The 22,721-nt window shown below is 39.6% G+C and overlaps 1 long non-coding RNA gene and 1 pseudogene across 1 annotated transcript; one reads left to right on the top strand and one right to left on the bottom strand.

The window, feature by feature from the left end:
- Positions 1-16,612: 16,612 nt before the first annotated feature.
- On the bottom strand, positions 16,613-22,023 carry LOC137096434 (uncharacterized). The gene is made up of 2 exons (XR_010909470.1): positions 21,930-22,023; positions 16,613-16,849 (listed from the first exon to the last, which is right to left on the bottom strand). It is a non-coding gene; the product is annotated as an uncharacterized lncRNA (long non-coding RNA).
- On the top strand, positions 18,345-18,495 carry LOC132769516 (U2 spliceosomal RNA; annotated as a pseudogene).
- Positions 22,024-22,721: the final 698 nt, after the last annotated feature.

Below are 22,721 nucleotides of genomic sequence, written 5' to 3'. Positions count from 1 at the left end.
AAAATTAAAAACACTTAATGAGATACTAACATTTGTGCAAGCTATCTAGTGGTGTTAATGAGGTTGAAAGTTCACATAATCCAAAAGAGTGGTGAAATATTTTGTTTCATACATGACAATATATATATATAGGCAGAAAGTATTTGGACCATGAACTGGCCAATTGGTCAAAAAGAAACCATATAAAGCATTTTAAGTTCATCACATCTAGATGTGAGGCAGAAAGAATCCAGTTCATCTATCAAGTGAAGATCAGGCTGTTCACTCCATTGTGGGGCCTTTTAATATTACACAATGATAGCACCTTGATACCTCTTTAACTGTCATGGATGCATCCTATGGACTCCTGGAGTTTGTGGTTTGTTTAAGAATCCTTTTTGAAAACCAGCTATAATAATACAGAACAGAATTCTTCTGGTGCACCACACTAATGGAATTTTGGTGGGATAGGCAATGATAGCAGGAGGAAAAGGCCATGAGTGGAGCAACCATGAAGGAAGTCAGGAATCAGAGGAAATCTCTGCCCACAGCTGGCAGATTTTGTTTACAGTATTTCAGGATCCTGGAAAAGTACCCACACTCGAGTAGGAAATGAACAGGATTCCAGCCATAGTTATATCATAGTTACATAGATGTATAACTATATCATAGATATATAACTATATCATAGTTATATACTTATATCATCCACCAACAAAGTCTGATCTTCCAATTGTATCTCCCATGATGACAACTCTCTGATCTTCCAATAAATACTTCCTGGTTTATATCTCAAAGTGTGTACCTCATAATGATAACACATAATAAACCCTGTTCACTTATTTGGTTATGTTGAAGCAACATTTCATTGCATTCTTCAAGTTGGAGAAATGAGTTTGCACAAGAAAATTTCCATGATGCATGGAGATTCTCCAAAGGATTGAAAACACCAATTTCTCAATCATAAAGCAAAAAACCTCTTCTATGTAGCTGTGCCATTGGGCTCAAAGACTACAGGTATAGCAAGTTCTCCTTTCTGTTTGTTCATTGCGTACTTCTGACACAAATGAATAGAGTGAATACAATCACTGTATTTCAGACAAGTTACTTTTTTGCAGAACAACTTCCAGAATTCTCCAAATCAGAATGGCCACAGCCACGTTCTGACCTAACATACCAAGCACAGGAAACGAGGTTGATTTTAATTCAGATTCTCAAGTGGATGCTTAAGAGTGAACATAAAGTGAGACACAGCCTACTAGACAACCCTATTCACACAGCATTACCCCTTTGATCCCCCCTCAAAGATCCCACAAGCATTTTCAATGAAGGAGTTTCAACTGTCTCTTTTCATGAAAGGGAATGCAGAAGAGGGGGAAAAGAAATCTGTAAATGCATTTTAAAAGGACCAAAGTCAAGTTTCCACAACAGCATTTTTATTGTTTCTGTGGAAGTTGCTATAATACAAAACTCTTGGCAGGATTTGCACCGTCGCACAGTTTCAAGGAATGTTAGAAGCGAAGGCTGTCTCCACTTTTCCCTGTTAAGATTGTCAGAATAGTAAATCAAGCATTTGGTGAGAGAGGGTGGATGTTTTTAAGAAACCTTGAATGTGTCTCATATGGCTTTTGTAAAAATATCATCTGGTATTATTTAACTCAGACGCAGATGCCTGTATTGGGGTTTAAGCAGAATGGAAAAGTGGGCAATTCATTTCAGAGCAGAGAATCTTGCTCCATTCTCTCTTCATTCCAGCTGGCTTGATTGTTTGCTCAGAACTCCTGCCATTATTTTTAAAACAATCCTCATCTAATTTTATTCTGTATCTGCAAACCCATCTTCCTTTTTGCACTTAGACTCTGAGTACTTTCCTTACTTAATTAAGTTAATTTGTCATATGTTTGTGGCAATGCAAAATGTCAAAGTCACAAAAGGTTAGAATTTAGTTTAAAGCCAAGAGCCCTGTGTGGCCATCTTGACTTCAGGCAAAAGAGAAAGGAGAAAAGAAAGAAAGAAAGATGGAAAGAAAGAAAGAACAGGGACAAGACTGAATGCATGTTTATGCTTGATAGACCATCTTGCTTTTTTGCTGAAAAAGATCTATCTGTCAAACTCAAAGAAAAATAGACTCCCTGTCTAATACTTCTCTGGGCTTTTGAATTATCTTTAGCAGCTGCCTTTTCACTGAACTGTGAGACAACTTAATTCGATATTTCTCTTTCTGGATATCCTAAGCCCTTGACACATTTCATTACTCTGTGAAATGATTATAGGTATCTGTTAATTTGCTGGAGGACTTAGTAAACATTTCCTGCAAAGCGTTTTTAAAAGAGCCGGTAGTTCGCAAAGAAGAGGAAGCTGGCTGTATCCCTTTGTTTATTTACTTAGCACTTAGAGAGGGCCACTTCTGTATCTTGCCTAAAAAGAAATATTTTAAGCAAACCATAAAACCGAGCCTGACCTTTTCACAAGCATGCCATAAATCATTGTTAAAGTGAGGGCGAAAACTCTGCAAGAGGTCAGAGGTGGGAGAGAGGTCATCCCAAAGAAGGGGACAGTGTGAAAAACTACAGTGGGAGGAGCTTCCCCGAGGAGAAAAGGAGGAGGAGGGGAATGCCAGCTGTGGAGCAGCAAAAGCCACAAGACATCTGCAGCTCTCGAGGAGGAAACAATGCAGCAACCCCAAGATCAGGACATGTTAGGCATCCCTGAGCCATCTCTGAAGACACTTGCTAAGGAATGAGTTCATTTTTGGGGATTTGTAAGCAATCTGAACAGTAACAGATATGATACTGATGATGGTGGTGGTGATGTTGATGTTGATGGCGATGGTGATAATTATTATTATTTAGGCATCTTTCTTCAAGGCTCCAGGCAAATGCACAATTAAAAATATGACTATTAAAACACATATATTAAAAGACAGACATAAAATTAAAACACATTTAAATCATTTGTACCTATAAAATTTAAGTTCAAATTCATAGAGTAAAATTGACTGGGTAAGCCTAAGAAAAGAGATGGATCTTTAATTGAGTCTTTAATTATGACATGTATGTGTGAATGATGCACGTGTGAAAAAGATCTTTGGGTCCTTGTTGACAAGTTAAACATGAGTCAACAATGTGATGTGGCAGCTAAAAAAGCCAATGGGATTTTGGCCTGCTTAAATTGGAGTATAGTGTCTAGATCCAGGAAAGTCATGCCACTCCTCTATTCTGCCTTGATCAGACCACACCTGGAATACTGTGTCCAATTCTGGGCATTGCAATTGAAAGGAGAAGTTGGCAAGCTGGAATATGTCCAAAGGAGGGTGACAAATGATCAGTTGTTTCAAGGAGGAAACAATGCCGTAACTCCAAGATCAGGACAAGCCCTATGAGGAGTGGCTTAAAGGGCCGAGCATGTTTAACCTGCAGAAGAGGAGACATGATGAGGGCCATGTATAAATATGTGAGGGGAAGTCAAAGGGAGGAGGGAGCAAGCTTGTTTTCTGCTGCCCTGGAGACTAGGATGCGGAACAATGGCTTCAAACTGCACGAAAGGAGATTCCACCAAAACATTAGGAAGAACTTCCTAACTGAGAGAGCTGTTCAGCAGTGGAACTCTCTGCCCTGAGTTTGATGGAGGCTCCTTCTTTGGAGGGTCTTAAGCAGAGGCTGGATGGCCATCTGTTGGAGGTGCTTTGAATGCGATTTTCCTGCTTCTTGACAGGGGATTGGACTGGATGACCCATGAGGTCTCTTCCAATTCCATGGTTCTATGTTTCTATGACAGGTCATATGTGTTTGGATCACATCCAACAGTCTAGGGGGCAGCTGATTAAAAGTTGATGGTTATCAGTGGGTTCTTGTTTGTTGTGGTAGATGCCCCCCAGATGATCTAAGTGTATGGGGAGGATGGTATGGGAGAAGGCAATCCTGAAGGTAACCAAGACCCAAACGATGCAGGGCTTAAAAGGTAATGTATTCCCACTCCATGTGGACATCTGTATTTTCTTTGCTCCATTTGGAAAAGCTGACACAGAAGATGCCACTGTTTTTGGCCCTGTTGAAAACATTTAATTCAGTATGACTCTCTTATGCATGTACTCAATATCCATGGTTTCACTTATCTGTGCTCAAAAAATTACTTTCCCCGGAAGTGTTTGTGGGTTTCCCAGGGTGCTGCACTGTGATGCTATGGTATTCTTCTAGCCCAAGAATAGTCAAATATGGAGTTCACTATTATTCATGGTTTTGGGCCTCCAGGAGGAATGTATTCCCTGTGGATACAAGAGTCAGACTGTGTTACATTGGATGAAGCTTAATTGTTGTGAAATTGCTCACTTTATTAGTCACGAGAACAAGTTTTCATAACCTTAGAAAAAGGCATTTATACCTCAATTACTAAGATAAATGATTGCAGTCTTTGCAAAATAGTTTCCTCATTTTCAGTGGGTCAGCATCTGCATAACTTCCTCCCGCGTGTCCTCCTTGGTGCGTACCATGGGGCCAACTATAATGGAAAATTGTCAATACAGCCACAGTTTTATATACCAGTTTTGATGCATTCATACACATATACAATATCACAGAAAGCATAATATGATACTTATACAGTGCCAAACATTTATCAATTTATCTAGGGCAGGATTTGATTGCATGACTCTTCAGCCTAAGCTGTTCAGTAATGTAGCCACACTTAGTTGAAATCTTAAAGCCCTATTTTAAAATGGGGATGGCAGCTCACAACACTAAGGGGATGAAGCTGTATGCCGCCCCACGATGTCCCCCGGCTTCTGAGCCTCCATGTGATTAGGTCCTTAGAAGGCTTGTTTCCTAGATGTTCGTGAGGAAATTCTTTGATAATGGTTGGGAAAAAGGAATAGGAAACTTGATGCCTGTTTTATATATTGTTATAATGTTATTTTATTTTGCTTTATACTGTTGTTTGCATTTTAATGAGTTACTTTTTAACTGTATTGATTGGGTTTGACCCCATGTAAAGGCATCCCAAGTCCCTTCGGGGAGATGGAGCGGGGTGCAAAAATAAAGTTGTTATTATTATTATTATTATTATTATTATTATTGCTCAGACATTAGCAACTTTCACATGTTGTCTTCCAAATATACACTCAGCACGCATCAAACTCTGTCCCTGACAACCACAGTTACAATGGGACATAGGCTTTCTGAGCAAATGGAAATATTGCATGGCTGCTATAATAGCCTGTGGGTTTCCCATGAGGCTTGAGAGTGAGCATGGAGATCATGGAGTAAATCACTCTACTATTCTGTTGAGCCTCAACTTTTCATAATACAATAGGTTTACAAGGGAATATGTTGTCTTACAAGAGGGGTGGGAAATTATCTGACATTTGTTATTTTGAACCAAGTCCAATGCCATTTGGAGCAGCACAGGACCCATTTTGCTAACCCCAGCATTTCAGAGTGAGAGAATGCTCATTCTCAAATCTCGTAAGTTCTGGGTGTTTCTCCATTGGAGGATAGATTTTATAGATACAGACCCTGTTTTCCAGAAGAGGTATGCTTTTTAGAGTGAAAACATTGCTGAGAGTGTGTGTACGCGCACGTGTACATTATGTTGAAGCTTTAGAGAGAATAAATCAAGTCCATTTCGTCTGCACATGATATATGTATTTATGTATAGACATGTACAGGAGTTGTCTTTCATAAAACACTTATGTAAATCAACATTTTATCACGCACATTCCTATGTCAATATTAATCTTTCAGCTAAACCTTACTCAAATATGCACATGATAAATTGGTTTATGGAGGGATAATTAAAGGTGTATGAAAAATGTAATTCTGCTCTGCTTTCTTTGTTTCTCTAAGTAGGGAATTGTCGCAATCCCCCCAAAAGGTCTAGGTCTTTTACTCAAAACTAACCAAGTTTTTTATTGTGTGTATGTATGGTTTTGTGGAGTCAGACCACTTCATCAGATGCAGTGAATGTACCCTCAGTTTTGATATCTGACACGAAGTCCATGAAATGTATAAGGGATGAACCTTGTTAGTCCTTAAATTGTCACAAGAAATTATTTCATGAGTTTGAAGCATGTGCTCTCTAATACTCCTGATTATGAAATGTTGTCTCAAACTCACTTCAAATTGATTTGCAAATAATTATTGATCTGCCCTTTTCTATTCACATGAATACCCATTGAAAACTGATAAACTCTCTTTTCTATGGTATTGGCAGCTGTGTGGTAAGTTACAAGTGATGCTGCAGTGAGTTTGGGAGGATGCACTTTGTTGTGGGTGTCACTTTCCTCCAATTCACATTTCCATCTCCAAGCTATCAACTTCCAGTGAACAGCTGGACAGAACCTCTGGCTGCATAGCTATAATTTCCCACTTTTGCCCTGTGATTTCACTTCCCTCTCTGAAAATTGTGGCTTGTGGTGGAAACAAGGAATGGCAAGGAAGCTTCTGTTGGGACACCTTTCCCCCATGATAACTCTTTCAGGAATGAACTCCCCTTCCTAGGGGTAAATTTCTCTCACTTCCTGTTGTCTCACCCTCCCCCAATTGTTCACTATGAATTGTTTGTAAATCAGATGTTTGTAAAGCGGGGACTGCCTGTAATGAGAAAAAGGCGGGGAATTGCAGAATGTTGTGTGTGTGTGATGTGTTTTGAGGAACAGTTCTTGTGTACTTGGAAAATTTGGAAGTGATTTAGACATCAAAAGGCAGACAATCATGAATATGAATACGTTCTAGAGTTCTGCAAATCTTTTGGTTAAAAAGAGGAATATGGACAATGAGGGGGTTTGGAGGAGTTAAGGTCGCTGGTGTGCTAAGCTGAAAGCACAAGCAGCTTTTAGAAAATGCTTTAAACCATAACATGCAATAGGAAGAGTGGCTATCCAGGTATGTCCTGGCTTTCTATGAGGACAGCTTTGCAACATCAGAATCTGTTAGCAGTCATGACCTTTGTTGTTGTTGGAGCCAAGCAAGACCCTTAATCCCAAAATGACTTTCTCAAGCTTGCAAGAGGCTTGCATTCCTTCTGCTGAAAGGCAGTTAGGAGAACATCTCATGGTAGAGTTAGATGTTTAAAGGAGGCCCTAGTCTATTACTCAATGGCTGGCATCCTATTCATGAATTATGATAGGATAAGGTAGACATATGTCACTACAACTCACTTTTCTGGTCATTGTGAAGTTCAAAGTTTTTTCTAACAATTTAATTGCCAAAAAACCTCCAAAACATACTTTTAAGCAGCATGGCCTCCTCACAACACAGCCATTTCTATGGTGGTGGACACTGGGGAAATCTGCAGTGACATACACAGATATTTTCCTGCCTGCAGTCTCCATTCTGATTAATGATTGAGCCAAGGTATGGGCTATCTTTAACCATTTCAGTGTCCTCATCAGCTACTTTAAAGTTACATAAATCAACTCTGGTCATTATTTTTGTTTTGTTAATGCTCATTTGCAAACCTCCCTTTGTATTTTCTTCCTTGACATACTTTAAGTAAGTCCCTTTGATTTCAATAGAAACGTTTCACAGAACTGCACTGAAATGTCTTTATTGCTTGACTGAGTCATATAGTAAAATGTTCTGAAAGTGACCTGCTGGCTGTGGAGAATGGAAATTGATTTAATAACCATTATTTATAGTTTAATATGCAAGATCAGAACCTTCTCATTTTTCATCCTGGACTTCACAAGGAAAGAACCAATGAGGAAAGAAAGATTGATTGAGTATAAACTATTAAAATATTTCTCAAGCCAACAAGAGTAAATGCTTGTGAGGACCTCTTATATGAAGTTTAAGAGTTCATGTCAACACATTCAAGACTAAGAGACTCGATTAAGGAGGAGAATGGCAAAGGTTTTGAGTCCTTTGGCAACAAACAGAACATACTCTTTGCCAGAGGAGTTATGCTAGGACATTGGGATGCTGCAAGACACTGATTTTTTTTTAAGTTGTACAAAACACAGTCAAGATAGAATGAAATTTAATAAACTCTATTCACATATATACGGTAGTATGCTCATGTTTTAAAAAGTACCCCAAGCCTATGTAGGTAGTGAATCTGCTCTAGGCCTTTGCCAGACCTTTGCAGGAACCATCCAAGGTACTGAATCCTATTTCTAAAACCTGTTAAATGTTTAGACTAAAACCCAAATTCAATGACTCACTGACAAAAAGGCGACCTTTTGATTAGTTTATCAAGGGGACTTATTGATTTTCCAACTTAAACACTCTATGGCTGTTTTCTATGGTGTGCACATATGTGTGCGTGTGTGCCCCTTTTATATGAGCATGATCTCAAGGCATAATCTAAACTACTCATTCTTCATTAGTTGCTTGGTGATAATATATATATAGCAAACAAAAAACTTGGAGATCAGTTCTTCACATTCCTCTGCAACAGCTCATACAAAGTGAGCTAAGTGCTATTTGAAATACTAAAGTGTTGGAAAGTGGTGCGAAAAACAAATCCTGAGGTAATAACATCTTTCTTCAAAAGTCAGCCAAAAGTTTCCTGCACTCTATAACAACAACCATTTGTCCCACGATATCATGCGCCAGAGGAAATAGATTTTTCCCCAGAAGGGACAATAAATGGGTCCAAATTTAGCAAGAGTTGAAACACCTGGCTAGACAAGAAGGAAACCAAGTGCAAGATGTGAGGGAGGCCTCATGAATATTCTTTCCACAACCTGCACCCTGAAATTAATATTGCTATTCTCCATCAGGTGTGTTGATAGAAATTGCTCCTATACAAGGAGAGAAATTGCTGCAGTTCCAGCACTAACAGTAATCTGGGCTTCTAATGACATTTCTGCTCGCCAGAATGGCCCTGATCCTGACTGCGAGATTGGAATGCCTCTGAGGCTGAAAGCTGACACCGGCCAGCTGAGGAAAAAGGGATGTGCGTGAAGGCCGTATCCAAGACAACAAAGTATTTTCCCTGTCATGCATTTGAGCAGCAAGGTTAAAGTTCTGTGAAAGCAACAGCTGTTGTAAAAACATTGTATTAAATATGCTTAGAACTAGTAAATGTGTCTTACTCATCTTACACTTCATTGGCAAGTAATTCAGGATATGTAAAATATCTTTACACAAACTTCCTGTCCCAACAATAAATAAGTAAATTTATTTATTTATTTATTTACCACATTCGTATATTGCCTTTCTCAGCCAGAGGCGATTTAAGGCGGTTCACAGTCAGCAGCGATTTCATGCCATAGTAATTATCAAAATACAGTTAAAACAATTATAAAAACAATTCAACATTTTAAATGTAATATAAAAGTAACAATAATGTATGTAAAAACAAAACCCTCGGCGTCTCCTTACTAAAATAATTGTCCAATTGCATTGTCAATCGTTCCATATATTCATTTCCGTCTAATTATGCTCCAATAGTAAAAGCTTGCTCGAAGAGCCAGGTCTTAACCATTTTGCAGAATGTTAGAAGAGAGGGAGCCGATCATATATCCCTAGGAAGAACGTTCCATAGCCAAGGGGCCACCACTGAGAAGGCCCTGTCTCTTGTCCCCACCAAATGCATCTGCGAGGAAGGCGGAATCAAGAACAGGGCCTCCCCAGATGATCTTAAAGTCCTAGATGGTTCATAAGGAGAGATATGTTTGGATAGGTAAGCCGGACCAGAGCAGTTTAGGGCTTTATAGGCTAAAGCCAGCAATTTAAATTGTGCCCGGTAGCAGAGTGGCAGCCACTGGAGCTGGCGCAACAGAGGAGACATGTGCTTCCTGAGTGCTGCTCCCGTTAGCAGCCTGGCGGCTGCTCGTTGAACCATTTGAAGGCAACCCCATGTAGAGAGCGGTGCAGTAGTCTATACGGGATGTAACCAGAGTGTGGACTACTGTGGCCAAGTCAGACTTCCCAAGGTATGCGCGCAGCTGGCACACAAGTTTTAATTGTGCAAATGTCCTTATCCTCCTCTTCTCCAGACACTAAAATGCCTAAGTGTGTTTTCAGAAGTTTCTTAAAGGAGAGGAGTGTGGGGGGCATTTTTATTTCTTTAGGGATGGAGTTCCAGTGATAGGGAATGATCATGAAGAAGGTCCCCTCGCTCGTTCCCACCAACTGAGCTTGTGACCCGGGGGGGGGGGGGGGGGGAGAGACACCAAAAAGAGGCCCTCCTCCGCTGATCGCAGTGCACAGAATGCTCTGTATAGGGAGATGTGATTAGACAGCCTGGACCTGAACTATTTAGGGCTTTATAGGTAACAGCCAGCACTTTGAATTTAGCCTGGAAGAGAACTGGCAACCAGTAGAGCTGCTGCAGTAAGTTCCAGAACCATGGCACAATCTAGGACTATTGTCGGGCATTGCCTATCAATAACCAGGGATGGTTTCACAGTGAGTACGTGCCTACAGATATTGCATGATGTTTTGCAATAAGGACCACCAACAAAGTTTTAAGCCAGTTTGCCATCTGTGCAATAAAATCACAATGCAACATTACCTGGGAATCTGTTCTATTCAATCTAACAGAATATTCTTCTTAGCAGATATTGATTTATATCAACCTATAGGTGAACCTATCACAGCATTTTCTTGGCAAGACTTATTCAGCAGGCATTTGCTGCTGCCTTCCTCTGACACATTGTGGCTTGCTCAAGGTACGTTCCCATGGCCAAGTGGGTATTCAAACCGTGGGCTACAGAGTCATAGCCCAATGTTCCATCCAGTACCCAGTTCTGGAGTAGAATACACAACTTATAGCAGGACTGAAGCCATGGAAAAAGCTGTGGGAAGTATCACTGTGGGGAAATTGAAATATATGAATAACTTATTATCATATCAAAAACTGCCCCACATAGCAATTTATAGTATGTGCAATCTCACATTTAGTTTTCTGTATCTTTTCTGAAGGTACTCTTCTCACAATTCTTATTTAGTTCTGAAATGCGTAACCAGCTGCTGTCTGACACACGGATGGCTAGTTACGCATATATCTGAATCAGCCCCAAACCAGTCCATAGCTAATTCTGATGACTGTCATAATTTGTCTTTTAGATAATATGTAGAACCATTGGCTGGATTGTTTCATTTCATTTTTCCTTTGAATAGATAAGTTAATCCTTCCTTCTTGGCCAAATTCCAAAAAACAGAATTATGTACTAGACTTACATTCTTCCTGCCACTGAAATTGAACATGATATTCTTCACTTCCTCCTTTAAAAAGCCTTGGAGCACTGTGTTACATTTCTGTCTTGTAGATAAGAGCTTTTAAAAATCAAATATTTCTTGTTAAGTGAATCAAAATTCATGCAAGTATGAGGAGTTTGTATCTATGTGTGTGTGTATTGTTTTTGTTCACAATAAAGTGATAAAGCAATTAATCTAGGACACTATTTACCTAGAAGTATATATTGCTACATTCCATTGGTTTAGCAGGTTCTCAAATGTCTTCTCTCCAAAGAGAACTAGGTATGCATACTAAGAAAATAATTTATTTTAAATGAAAGAATCTGATGGTCTTCAGGGTCTCTTAGACTTAACTATTGGATACTTCAATATAAGGTCACAAGAAAATTCTAAGTATCTGTGAACTGGAAGTTGTGGGTAACCATTTTAGCAAAGTAATGCTTAGAATCAGTCCTAAACATGATACAGTCAACTTTAGATTTGGCAAGTGAGACATGTATTTTGGGCAGCTTTTGTTGAGGTATGGAGACAGTGAGGTGCAGATGCTATATGGCTAGTCTGAGGACACATCTGAACAGCACATATAGCACACGCCCTACCGCTTTTTTTCCTGGGGTGTCCAGATGATGCTTCAGGGAAAAATGAATGCTTTTGGTACAATGCAGGAAAACCCTACTTTCTTCTGAGGTACTTTGAAAAAATTATGAGGTTGCCATAAGTCAACAGATGACTTGAACGTGCATAAGCAGACATAGCTTCCACATGTTTATTGAGGGAGTGGTATTATTTTACCATTTGCTCCAAGCAGGAAAATGTCCTGGGTACCTATGATATATTTTCTGTATCTTTCATTGAAGCAATATTTTACAGCTTCAAAACAATACTAAAGAATTGGCAATGATCTCAATGATCAAGAATTATGTTTCAAACTTAAATGGTTATGAGCATCTAAAATCAATAGGGTGTAGATCCACAACTGGGAAAAGTAAAGTTTTCCAAGTTCTCAATACCTCAGATTCATTGGTTTTCCACCCCATTTAGCTGTCATAATATCACAAAACACACAAACTATTGCATCCTACCTTGCCATCTTCTACAAATGAAGTGATTGGAAACCAAGACAACTGTAGTCCAGGTCCCTACATTTACCCTGATCCACTACAGGGCAAGAATAGCTGCTGGCTTCCATGTCCAAAGGATGATTCACCTGTTTTGTGTTTTGTTCTAAACTGTAAACAACTATCCAAGGTTCTGAAACTGTTTTGCTGAGAAGTCATTTGTGGATTTCTTATTTAAAATCTGGACCATAATATCAGCTACCCTTGCTGCAGCTCTAATTTATGGCAATCTCATTAAATTATGCTCACCCTTCAAATTCCACAAGCATTCCAGATATGACCTCAATGTTGTTATACCGATAAAATGTATGAGTATATCATGTCTGCTGGAAGTAACTCATTTTTACTTGGATATATAGTGATGTGAAGATGCACTTATAGGGTTTTCTGCCTCGTGTACCATAAGAAAACAGCTTTGGATATTCTGTATCTTGGTAGGATCTGGTCTACCTGGCAGCAAATATTTTGGACTGGTCATGAATGGACCTGAGAGTTAAATGTCCTCATTTATTAACTACTAGCTGTTCCCTGCCATGTGTTGCTGTGGCCCAGTCTGGTGATCTGGAAAATAAAGTAATGAGAAAGTGTTGGTTTCTTATACGTGTAATGTCTTTATGCTTGTGCGTAAACAGTGTTTCTTGCTATTTCTCAGTGTTGATGTAGAGATTATCTGGTTTGCCTACTCTGGAATATGCAACATATACAGTAATTGTCCTTCTGTAGGGGTCCCTATTATGTCTCACATACATTTCAGCTGCTAATACTCATGCTATGCTTAGTTCACCTAAAACTTTTTAAATAGTTGTTTAACTTGCTTTTTGTCTTGAGAACCCAGGTGGTGTTAATTCTTTTTAAACTAGGTTTTGTTAATATGTTAAACACCCTAAGAATAGGATTGAGAGATAAAGAGAGGGCGCCATCAATCAGAGAAAATGCTCAGAAATCTTATATCCAGAAAAAGGCCAGAGTACTTTGGCAGGTAAACTGTTTCATTTCTTTTAGTGAGTTACTAATTGTTTTGTCTTGTTTTTTGACAACCAAGTTTTGTCCAAAGGCCTTTTGGATAAGGTACTACTTTTAAAAGGATACTTTTACATTCTAAATGAAGGATTTGTTCTGGCTGAGGTTATTTCTTGTATTAGTTTTGGGAATTTGGGGCTGTGTGTTTAGGATTTGTGAAAACTAATATCAGACTTCCTACTTAATGTTGTGTGAAAGAGTCAAGTCATACCCAAGAACATATTGCAATAAATACCAGAATATGGCAGAGGGGTGGAAAGGAGGAAGAAGAAAAAGAAAGGTGAAAGAAAGGAAAGAAATGAGATTTCTCTCTCCAGGTGATGAAGTCAATGGCCTTCCTTCCTTCCTTCCTTCCTTCCTTCCTTCCTTCCTTCCTTCCTTCCACTGCCAGGCCAACCATTCTCCTCCTCCTCCTCCTCCTCCTCCTCCTCCTCCTCCTCCTCCTCTCTCTCCTTGAGCAAACACATAAGGAAAAGGTAATGGCAGAGGTTTTTTTCTCAAAAGGGCATTTTGGCTCCTCCTACAAATTACATAACCTTTTCATTTTAAAGATGAGATCAGGGAGAATTCATCACATGACAGAATTGGCCAATTTGCCCACCTCTATATGGATAATGTACAAAAAGTCACTTGCCAACCAGCTTAGAAAGCATCTGAAACATAACCCTTTAAAACACTTTTAAAATGCCAAGATATTGCTACCCTACATTTGAAGCCTATGTCACGTGATGAACACAGTAGGCTGCTCTTTCTTAAATGGGTGGCTCAGTAGAATTCAATGCATGTGGTCCATAGACTCAAAGTGAAATTATAAATGGGATGAAAGGCTATGAAGTGTTGGATGTCTCACAATTTCCAAAGCATCACCAGCTTGGAAAAAAGGTGAGTGAGGTGTAGTTTTTCCTACCCTGTCCCACTTGGTTTCCTCTCTCATTTTGTCCTTCCCTAACCCCATTGCTTACATTGACATAACTGCTTAGACCAGCATCAGGATGGCCTAGAGAAGGACTTGATCCCAGCATCTCTCTAGTAAATGAAAAGCATTGGATGCAATGGTTAATGGTATAGTGGTTCAAAACTAATTTAAATGACAGTCATATCTCCAAGCTATCCAAAGGAGAAGCCAAAATTGAAGGTATCTGTGTTGACTTTAATTTCATACAGCATAATACTGCATTTATTAGGATGACAGTCATGAGCTGTCAAATGCTATATAACTTACCAGAGAAAGACATCTGGGTTTATTTTCTGCTCAGATGTAAACTTCGCTTAATGGTCTTGGTAGTGTCACTATCTGAGCCTGACTTATCCCAGAGGCAGGGGAGCTGGTAACACCCTTTGTCACTGGGGCAGGCAATTCACTCTAGGCTTACTATGAGGTATCCAAGGTGATAAACACTGCCTCCACCTGGTCCCAGCATCTTGGATAGCTCCTTTAAAATTCTTCAGTATCCATATGGGAGCCACCATTGCCCTGCTCCTAGGAATAAGCAAAAGGTACAAACACCAACATTCAGATAGGACTCAGAAGGATGTTCTTGCAAATATTCTGGCAACTGATACGAGTTTTCTTGCAGTGATCCTCATACCTGCCTGAGTCACCCCCTCAGCCACACACACAATTTTGGGGCTTATTGTCAGCAGAAATACCTAACATGATTTCGGTGGATTTAACTGGGGCTGTTGCCTGGATGTACCTCCCACAACCAGTTAGGATACATCTCTTTCCCATCTTAAACCTCTTCCTCAGATTCATAGATCTTCACAACCTCTCTCTTTGTGCTTTGCTACTTCCTGCCCTAATTTATTGTTGTTATGTGCCTTCAAGTAGATTCTGACACATAGCAATATATTACAGGGGTTTCTTGGCAAGATTTCTTCAGGGGAGGGTTGCTGTTACCTTCTTCTTAGTCTGAGAGTGCCCAAAGTCACCCAGTGGATTTCTATGGCTGAATGGGAATTTGAACTCTTGTTTTCCAAAATCCTGTGCTCAAACCACTACAGAACTCTGGCTGCTCCATCCACAGGATACCAGTAGGGGTTTTGTTTGTTTGTTTTTGCTTTGGTTTTTTAAAAAGTTGTTGTTGTTTTTAAAAAAACTGAAATAGAGCTGAACCTTAACTATATATCCTGTCTTGTAGCTGAACTTGAGCCAAACCAAAGTCAATCCAAATTTGTGTTTTTAATGGGTTTTTGAATAGCTTTCTATGGATTAATCGCCATGAATTAAATACGTTTATAGTCCAATCCTAAACACTTTCCCTCAGAAGCAGGTTTCACTGAGTTCAGTTGGGGCATTTATACTTATTAGGATTCTAGGCATAAACATTGGAATACTGTTTTTTTTCTAGCTTAAAAGGTTTGACCGACTCATTTAGTTCACATGTGGAGATGGGGAAAAGAGGAGAAAGGGGAAAAACACACAGGATTTAAGTGGGCCTGGTTTGAATTAGTTCACCACGTGCTAAGTTGTGGCTTGGAGGAGTGTGTCATTATTATGAGCTGTTTGCTTTGTCTTGAAAAACTGAGGAAATTACGTAAAGAAAAGGTGGATTATATTAACACATGCCAACAACACTTGAAAAGAATGGCTTCAGGTGTTTGGCCCATAGTAAATCAGTCAATCCCACTGGATTATTAATTTTCCTTCTTAAAATACACCTGTAACTCTGGCATTTCAATGATTCACTGATTTAAAAAAAAATATGAGAATTGGAGACCGGGATACAGGGCACACTACAAATTTTAATACTCACCATCTTTATGCTTATTGCATGTGAGTAAAACAAGAAACCACACACTCTAAGAAAGGAAATATTTTCATCCACTTTGAAACACAATATGAATCATATAATTGAATTACCATTTAACAGCCCGCCGTATCTAGTTTCTGGTCACAACCCATTGTTATACAAGAAGTCATGACAGAGACAGAAGGAGGAATTTAGGGTTCTCTGGCAAAGTTGGTGCACTTACACAACTTCTTGGCAGGGACAGAACAGAAACATGGGGATTGTGGCCTTTCATGAAAAGGCTGAGACCTCTGTTTGTAAATGAGCCCACAGGATGAATATGAAGTCTCTGATCTGGAGACCATTCATCAGGAAATTGCCAAATACTAACAACTCGTATTATGCTTTTAAGCCAGCTGGCTAGATATCTGAGAACCAAAAGGAGGGGAAAACATTTGTTCCTTTATGAGTATGAAAAAAGGAGTGCCATTAAGAGAAACCAAGATATTTGGTTTCTGCTTTGCTAAATCCACCTTAAAAATCACTTAGAGCCAATAAGGACTAACCACAAGAGACCCGGCTCACCATAACCAGCCACATATCACTTATACTGAACCGCTTCTGAGGGGGCGATAAAATTTATTTTTCAATCCATCATTGGCTTAGGTTTTGAGCTGGCACAATAGTTCTCAAGCTGAATCAATGCAGTAGGACCAGTCATGGATCAAACACAGCAGGAAGGAGCCACGGCGTCTCTTCAGACAAATCCACAAGGCTGTCTAGACTGTGTCAAGTCACCCTGCGTGAAGGCTGGATGATATTCATGCTCTTCTTTTCAGGCCCTTGCCTTGTCAGCCTATACGTAAATAAGAATAAGAAACAAAAATCAGTGAACAGCAACTCCTACACATTACAGTAATTTAGAGCATTGAAGAAATTTTTGATGTCTGTGTTAGTTTCACTGATTTATATTCTACTTCCCCCCTAAAAGTCAGAACTCATGTCAGCTTACAAAGAGTTTTTTGGATGACAATATCCAGATAATGGTAGTTACAGTCCAAAGAAGTACATTCCAAATTCTGCAGTGACCCTATCTGTTTTTGGGGCTAATAAAAGATTAACAAACTTATCTTGTTTTTTTAAAAAAAATGTATAAATTTGGAAAGCATATCAGAAATCGCTCTAGCATTAGGCGGAGCGAGACAACTGTTTCAGGTAACAAAGGCACCTTCCTATCTTTCTGCAAGCAGGTAAAACATTTTTTATTCTGGCAGGTCTTTGAGAATGGGCTTTTTCAGCAAAAACAGCTTATAAAATATCCTGAACTTTTATTAGTTTGTTGCTTTTTTATTATTATTTGCTTCAACTGGTATATGATTTTATGATAGTTTAATTTCTCTTTAATTTTTGTATGCTGTTAACATTTAACTCTGTTAACACTGTTTTAACTGTTGGAAGCCACCTTGAGTCCCAAACAAGAAAAAGGTGGAATATAAAGGAGGAGGTGGTTATTGCTGTTTTGGGCTTTCTAAATTAACCTACTACCTTAAGTGAGGTAAAGGACATTATAAGTACCTTATCAAGGAGCCACGGTGGCACAATGGGTTAAACCCTTGTGCCAGCTGAACTGCTGCCGTGAAGGTCAGCTATTCAAATCCACGATATGGGGTGAACTCCCATCTGTCAGCTCCAGCTTCCATTTAGGGACATGAAAGAAGCCTCCAACATGATGGTAAAACATCTGGGTGTCCCCTGGGCAATGTCCTTGCAGATGGCCAATTTCCTCACACCAGAAACAACTTGCAGTTTCTCCAGTCGCATCTGACATGAAAAAAATGACCTTATCAGAAAGGTCAGTTGAAGTGTCCCTCTTCGCCTGGCTTCTAGCAAGAAAAGAGGGAGCAGTGGGAAAAATCTGTCCCCTGGCATGCAGCACCCTTTCACTACACTTTTTCCATCTCATGGGAAAGCATTGCCCCCACAGGGAGGCTCCGTTTCCAGCACAGCATACAAAACTTTCACTCTGGTTGGTGGTGGGGCCTGTGCCAGAAGTCACACAATGTTGTGTGATATCTGGCGTTGGCCTCCATCCTCCAGATGAGGTGAAAGCATCCTAGGACGCTGATTTCACCCTGTCTAATGAGGTCATATTTCACCACCTGGGGCTTCAACTGTATCTTGTCAGTTTCTGTGTATGTCATGGGGAGCATCTAGTCTTCACTGGACAGCAAAAAGTCTTGGTTTGTTTCTCTATGAACTTCCAGTCATTTTTAAATTATAATACACACATAAACTTTATTACGGTCCATGGACCCACAACTGTTAAATAGATAACATACAGGAGTTAACAGATCGCTTCTCAGCCTTTTGGCTAAGATCAAGTGTAGAATTATAATGAATATTAGTATGGTATTCATTATTTTGAAGACTATTCATTGGATGAAGGTTTACTTTATCTATAATCAGGAATGTCCTTCAGTTTTTGTAACAGGACAGCCCTTAAAGTTGGAAGAGGCCACAGGGGTGATCTAGTCCAACCCCCTACCATGCAGGAAAATACAAATAAAAGCACTCTGACTTCCTTTAAAGCCTTATGAACCTTTAGAAACAAAAGGACAACCACACTACTTTTGTCTGGGAGAACCTGGACACAAAAGCATGGATGGTATCAACTGTGTACTTATTACTAGAATAATGGGGAGGGAGTGCTGAAGTTGTAGATGTCTCCCTCCTACTTCATGTAGACCACTTGTTCTTAACCTATAGGTAATGGACCACCAGTGGGCCACGAGGATGGAAATCTGGTCTGTAAGCCTCCTTCCTCTTTATTTATTTATTTTATTTTATTTCACCTCCTTTCATGCTGCCTGCCACTCCTTCCCTGTCACTGACCAGCCCCGCCCCCTTGGAGAGTCCACATCAGCTCTAGATTATTAAATATGGTTTTCTGTGAATGAGCAGATGGTATCTACAGGATGGCATATGTACTGTATCAGAAACTACTGTATCCAATGCAATTTTCTGAATCAGCATCCCAAATAATCAAACCAAATCTAAAGTTGATCAAAAACTGATTCGTAACCCTTTTGGTACTAATGTTGGAGAATGGTCCCTGGTCAAAAAAAAGGTTGGGAACCACTGATTTAGACCATTGAGGAGCCATGCTACTTGGGTGTTAGACACTAGTGATGTTGGACAACATTTTGGGAGCACAGATTCAGAGAGCCAATCAGCAGAATGTGCAGGACAGCTTCGAAACATAAGAGGCCTTGCAAATCATTTTGGGATGAGATAACACATAACACCATTTATTGCCAAATTACCTAATTGAAGGACTGAGGCCAAATTGCTGACTCCATGGAGCTTTGTGAGATCAAAATGACTCAACCAGAATATGAGATCTACACATTACAAACATCCCAAATTTTCCAAGTGGACATCTTACGTAGACATCCTCTTTTTTCCTAATTATTAAACAAATATATTACATTCAGTCATTTTTGGGTACTCCCTACCCAAAGTTTTTTTTTTAATTCTTGGAAGTTTCCTTGTGTCAACTGACTCTGCTATCAGATGTTTGTTTGTTTGTTTGTTTCAATGTATTTATCAGTTGATATTTAACACTAACAATCTAATTTACTTTCTAAATTATATATATTCAAAAAAATAAATAAAAGGGAAGGAAAAGAGAGAGAAAAAAACAAATATTACTTTTCAAACACAATAGGAATCTGACCCCTGTTTCCATCCTGACTGTAGGGAAAAATAAATGTATTTCTTCATACTTTAAAAAAGGGTCTTCATTTGGTTTATCTTTATTCACGTTAAATGGACACTTTGGCCAAATCAGCAATATTAACAATCCATTCTTCCATTATCATTTTCAAGGTAGAGCAAATAATATTATTGCTGTATCAAGGAATTAATCCATATTTACTATCCTTTTCTTTAGCCATAACGCTCAACAGAAACATTGAAGGCAACATTACAAAATCTACATTTAATTTTTTTGAGTTAACATAAATTTTAGATTGGCAGCTTTTACTTTCTTACAAGTAAAACACATATTAAAAAAGAACTCTGTACCCTTATCTTGACATCAGTTTTTAATAGGATGGAATGCAGTGGTTTTCCTGGGGTGAACCTACACTGTGGAAGCACTGTAGTTTGACAGCACTTTAACTATGAAATCATGGGAGTTGTAGTTTTTAGCTTTCCTTGCTAAAGATTGTCAGTGCTTCACCAAGCTACAAATCCCAAAATTCCACAGCATGGCAGTTAAAGTAGTGTCAGACTGCACTGATACTACAGTGTAGATCAGGCAAGGGCAAAATTCAGCCCTCCAGCTGTTTTGGACTTCAACTCCCACAATTCCTAACAGCTTACTAGCCCCCTAGTGGTACAGCCGGGTTAAAGCTCTGAGCTGCTGAACTTGCTGACTGAAAGGTTAACAGTTCAAATCCAGGGGAATGTGGTAAGCTCCCGCTGTTAGGCTGAGCTTCTGCCAACCTAGCAGTTCAAAAACATGCAAATGTGAGTAGATCAATAGGTACCGCTTTGGCTGGAAGGTAAGGGCGGCGCTCCATGCAGTCATGCTGGCCACATGACCTTGGAGGTGTCTATGGACAATGCCAGCTCTTCAGCTTAGAAATGGAGATAAGCACCACCCCCCAGAGTTGGACACGACTAGACTTAATGTGAGGGGCAGCCTTTTCCTTTATCTACCATAAGGTCTATAATGACTTGATATTAATATTGATTATGGTCCAGAAGCCAGTGACTTTTTAAAAAAACGGTCTAATCTTGGTGCAAATTTCCTTTGCCAGGCTCTCCTATTTATTTATGTGGCGTATTTATATCCCACCCTTCTCACCTCTAAGGGGACTCAGAGCAGTGCACATAAAGGCACAATTAAATGCCATACAACACATACCTGGCAAGTAAAACATATACATTAAAACAACTACTTTTTTGTGTGTGTCAGGAGCGACTTGAGAAACTGCAAGATGCTTCTGGTGTGAAAGAATTGGCCATCTGCAAGGACCTTGCCCAGGGGACACCTGAATGTTTTGATGTGTTACCATCCTTGTGGGAGTCTTCTCTCATGTCCCTGCATGAGGAGCTGGAGCTGGAGCTGATAGAGGGAGCTCATCCGCACTCTCCCCGGATTTGAACCTGCGACCTGTCAGTCTTCAGTCCTGCCAACACAGGGGTTTAACCCACTGCACAACTAGGGGCTCCAAAACAACTACTAAAAAAAACTACTAAAAACATTTTAACATTAAAATTATTAAAATCACATAATCCAATATCATGGTTCAGGCCATTTACATATTGCACTGACAGATTGGCCATTCCTATCTTTGAATGTCTGCTCTGCTTGCTCTGCTACTCACTTACCTACAACTCCAAAACACTGACGCATGAGTCAGAGCCAGATTAGTTCATTCCTCTCAAAACTTGACCTATCTTACTGGAAACTGTTAGTGGCAGCCTTTTGGATCCAGGAACATTTGGGTGCTCCTTCCAGTATATGTATAGTGCAATGTATAGTGCCAGTGCAAGTTGCCATGTTTTGAGAAATGAAAAATCAAGTTGATAGTAATTTATGTAGCTCAGCAAGAACCATTCAGTAAGTTTTTGGGGAGCCTTATTTATGAATATATGTATGCTAGCCAGAATGAGCTATAAGTATAGATATGGCATCAAATGTTTCCCCATGACATAGGTTTCTGTAACTTGTTGGTAGAAGAGAGAGATGGATTTGTAAGCCTGCCATATGAATCCATGAGGTCATCTATTCCTTCACAGCTCGAGCTTACTGAGCCCAAGACCACCCACACTCTGTTCCTCTGCTCTCTCTTCGGCAGTCCAAAAGAAACCAATTTGTACAATTGCTTGAGTGAGAGACAGAACGGGTTATATTAAGTATTTACATTCTATTCAGAGGGGTGTTTTTTTCTTTCCTTTTTCTTCTTGACTCCATAGAAATTCCATAGGATTCAAATACAAGTCAAAGGTCTGAAAGATATAAAGGAGACAGAGGTGAAACTATGATTTTAAAACTGTGTCTAAGACTTTATACAGAAGGATTCACAAACATTTCTGAAAACTGTACAAGATTTCTTTTTTCCTAGTGGTGAGGTGTTGGCAGCACTCCTACAAGTGTATGTAGTGCGAGGTTTTTGTCTAAGAGTATCTGTATACTAAGCACCATTCTGTCTCCTTTATGTACATGACTTAACAAAAACATATCCTTTAAGTCAGTGAGCACACAGTTACACCCCATCTTAGTGTGAATATTGCTTATCTACACTGAGCCCTTGGTGGCACAATGAGTTAAATCACTGAGCTGCTAAACTTGTTAACCAAAAGGTCGCAGGTTTGAATCTGGGGAGCAGCGTGAGCTCCTGCTGTTAGCCCCAGCTTCTGCCAACCTAGCAGTTCAAAAAATTGCAAATGAGAGTAGATGAATAGGTACTGCTCCAGCGGAAAGGTAACGGCGCTCCATATAGTCATGCAGGTCACATGACCTACATGACTATATGTCTCTTCGGCTTAGAAATGGAGATGAGCACCAACCCCTAGATTCGGACATGACTGGACTCAATGTCAGGGGAAAACCTTTACCTTTACCTTTACACTGAAATTGCTTTGCATGTCTCACTGAAACCAGTGGTTGTGTTCCTGCATAAATGAGTACTTTGGATGTACCATGCTTATCTTTG

Source organism: Anolis sagrei, chromosome 2 (assembly GCF_037176765.1).
Source record: "Anolis sagrei isolate rAnoSag1 chromosome 2, rAnoSag1.mat, whole genome shotgun sequence".
Classification (NCBI taxonomy): Eukaryota; Metazoa; Chordata; class Lepidosauria; order Squamata; family Dactyloidae; genus Anolis; species Anolis sagrei.
Note: the sequence above shows the minus strand (reverse complement) of the source record. Positions and strands in the feature narration are given on the sequence as shown.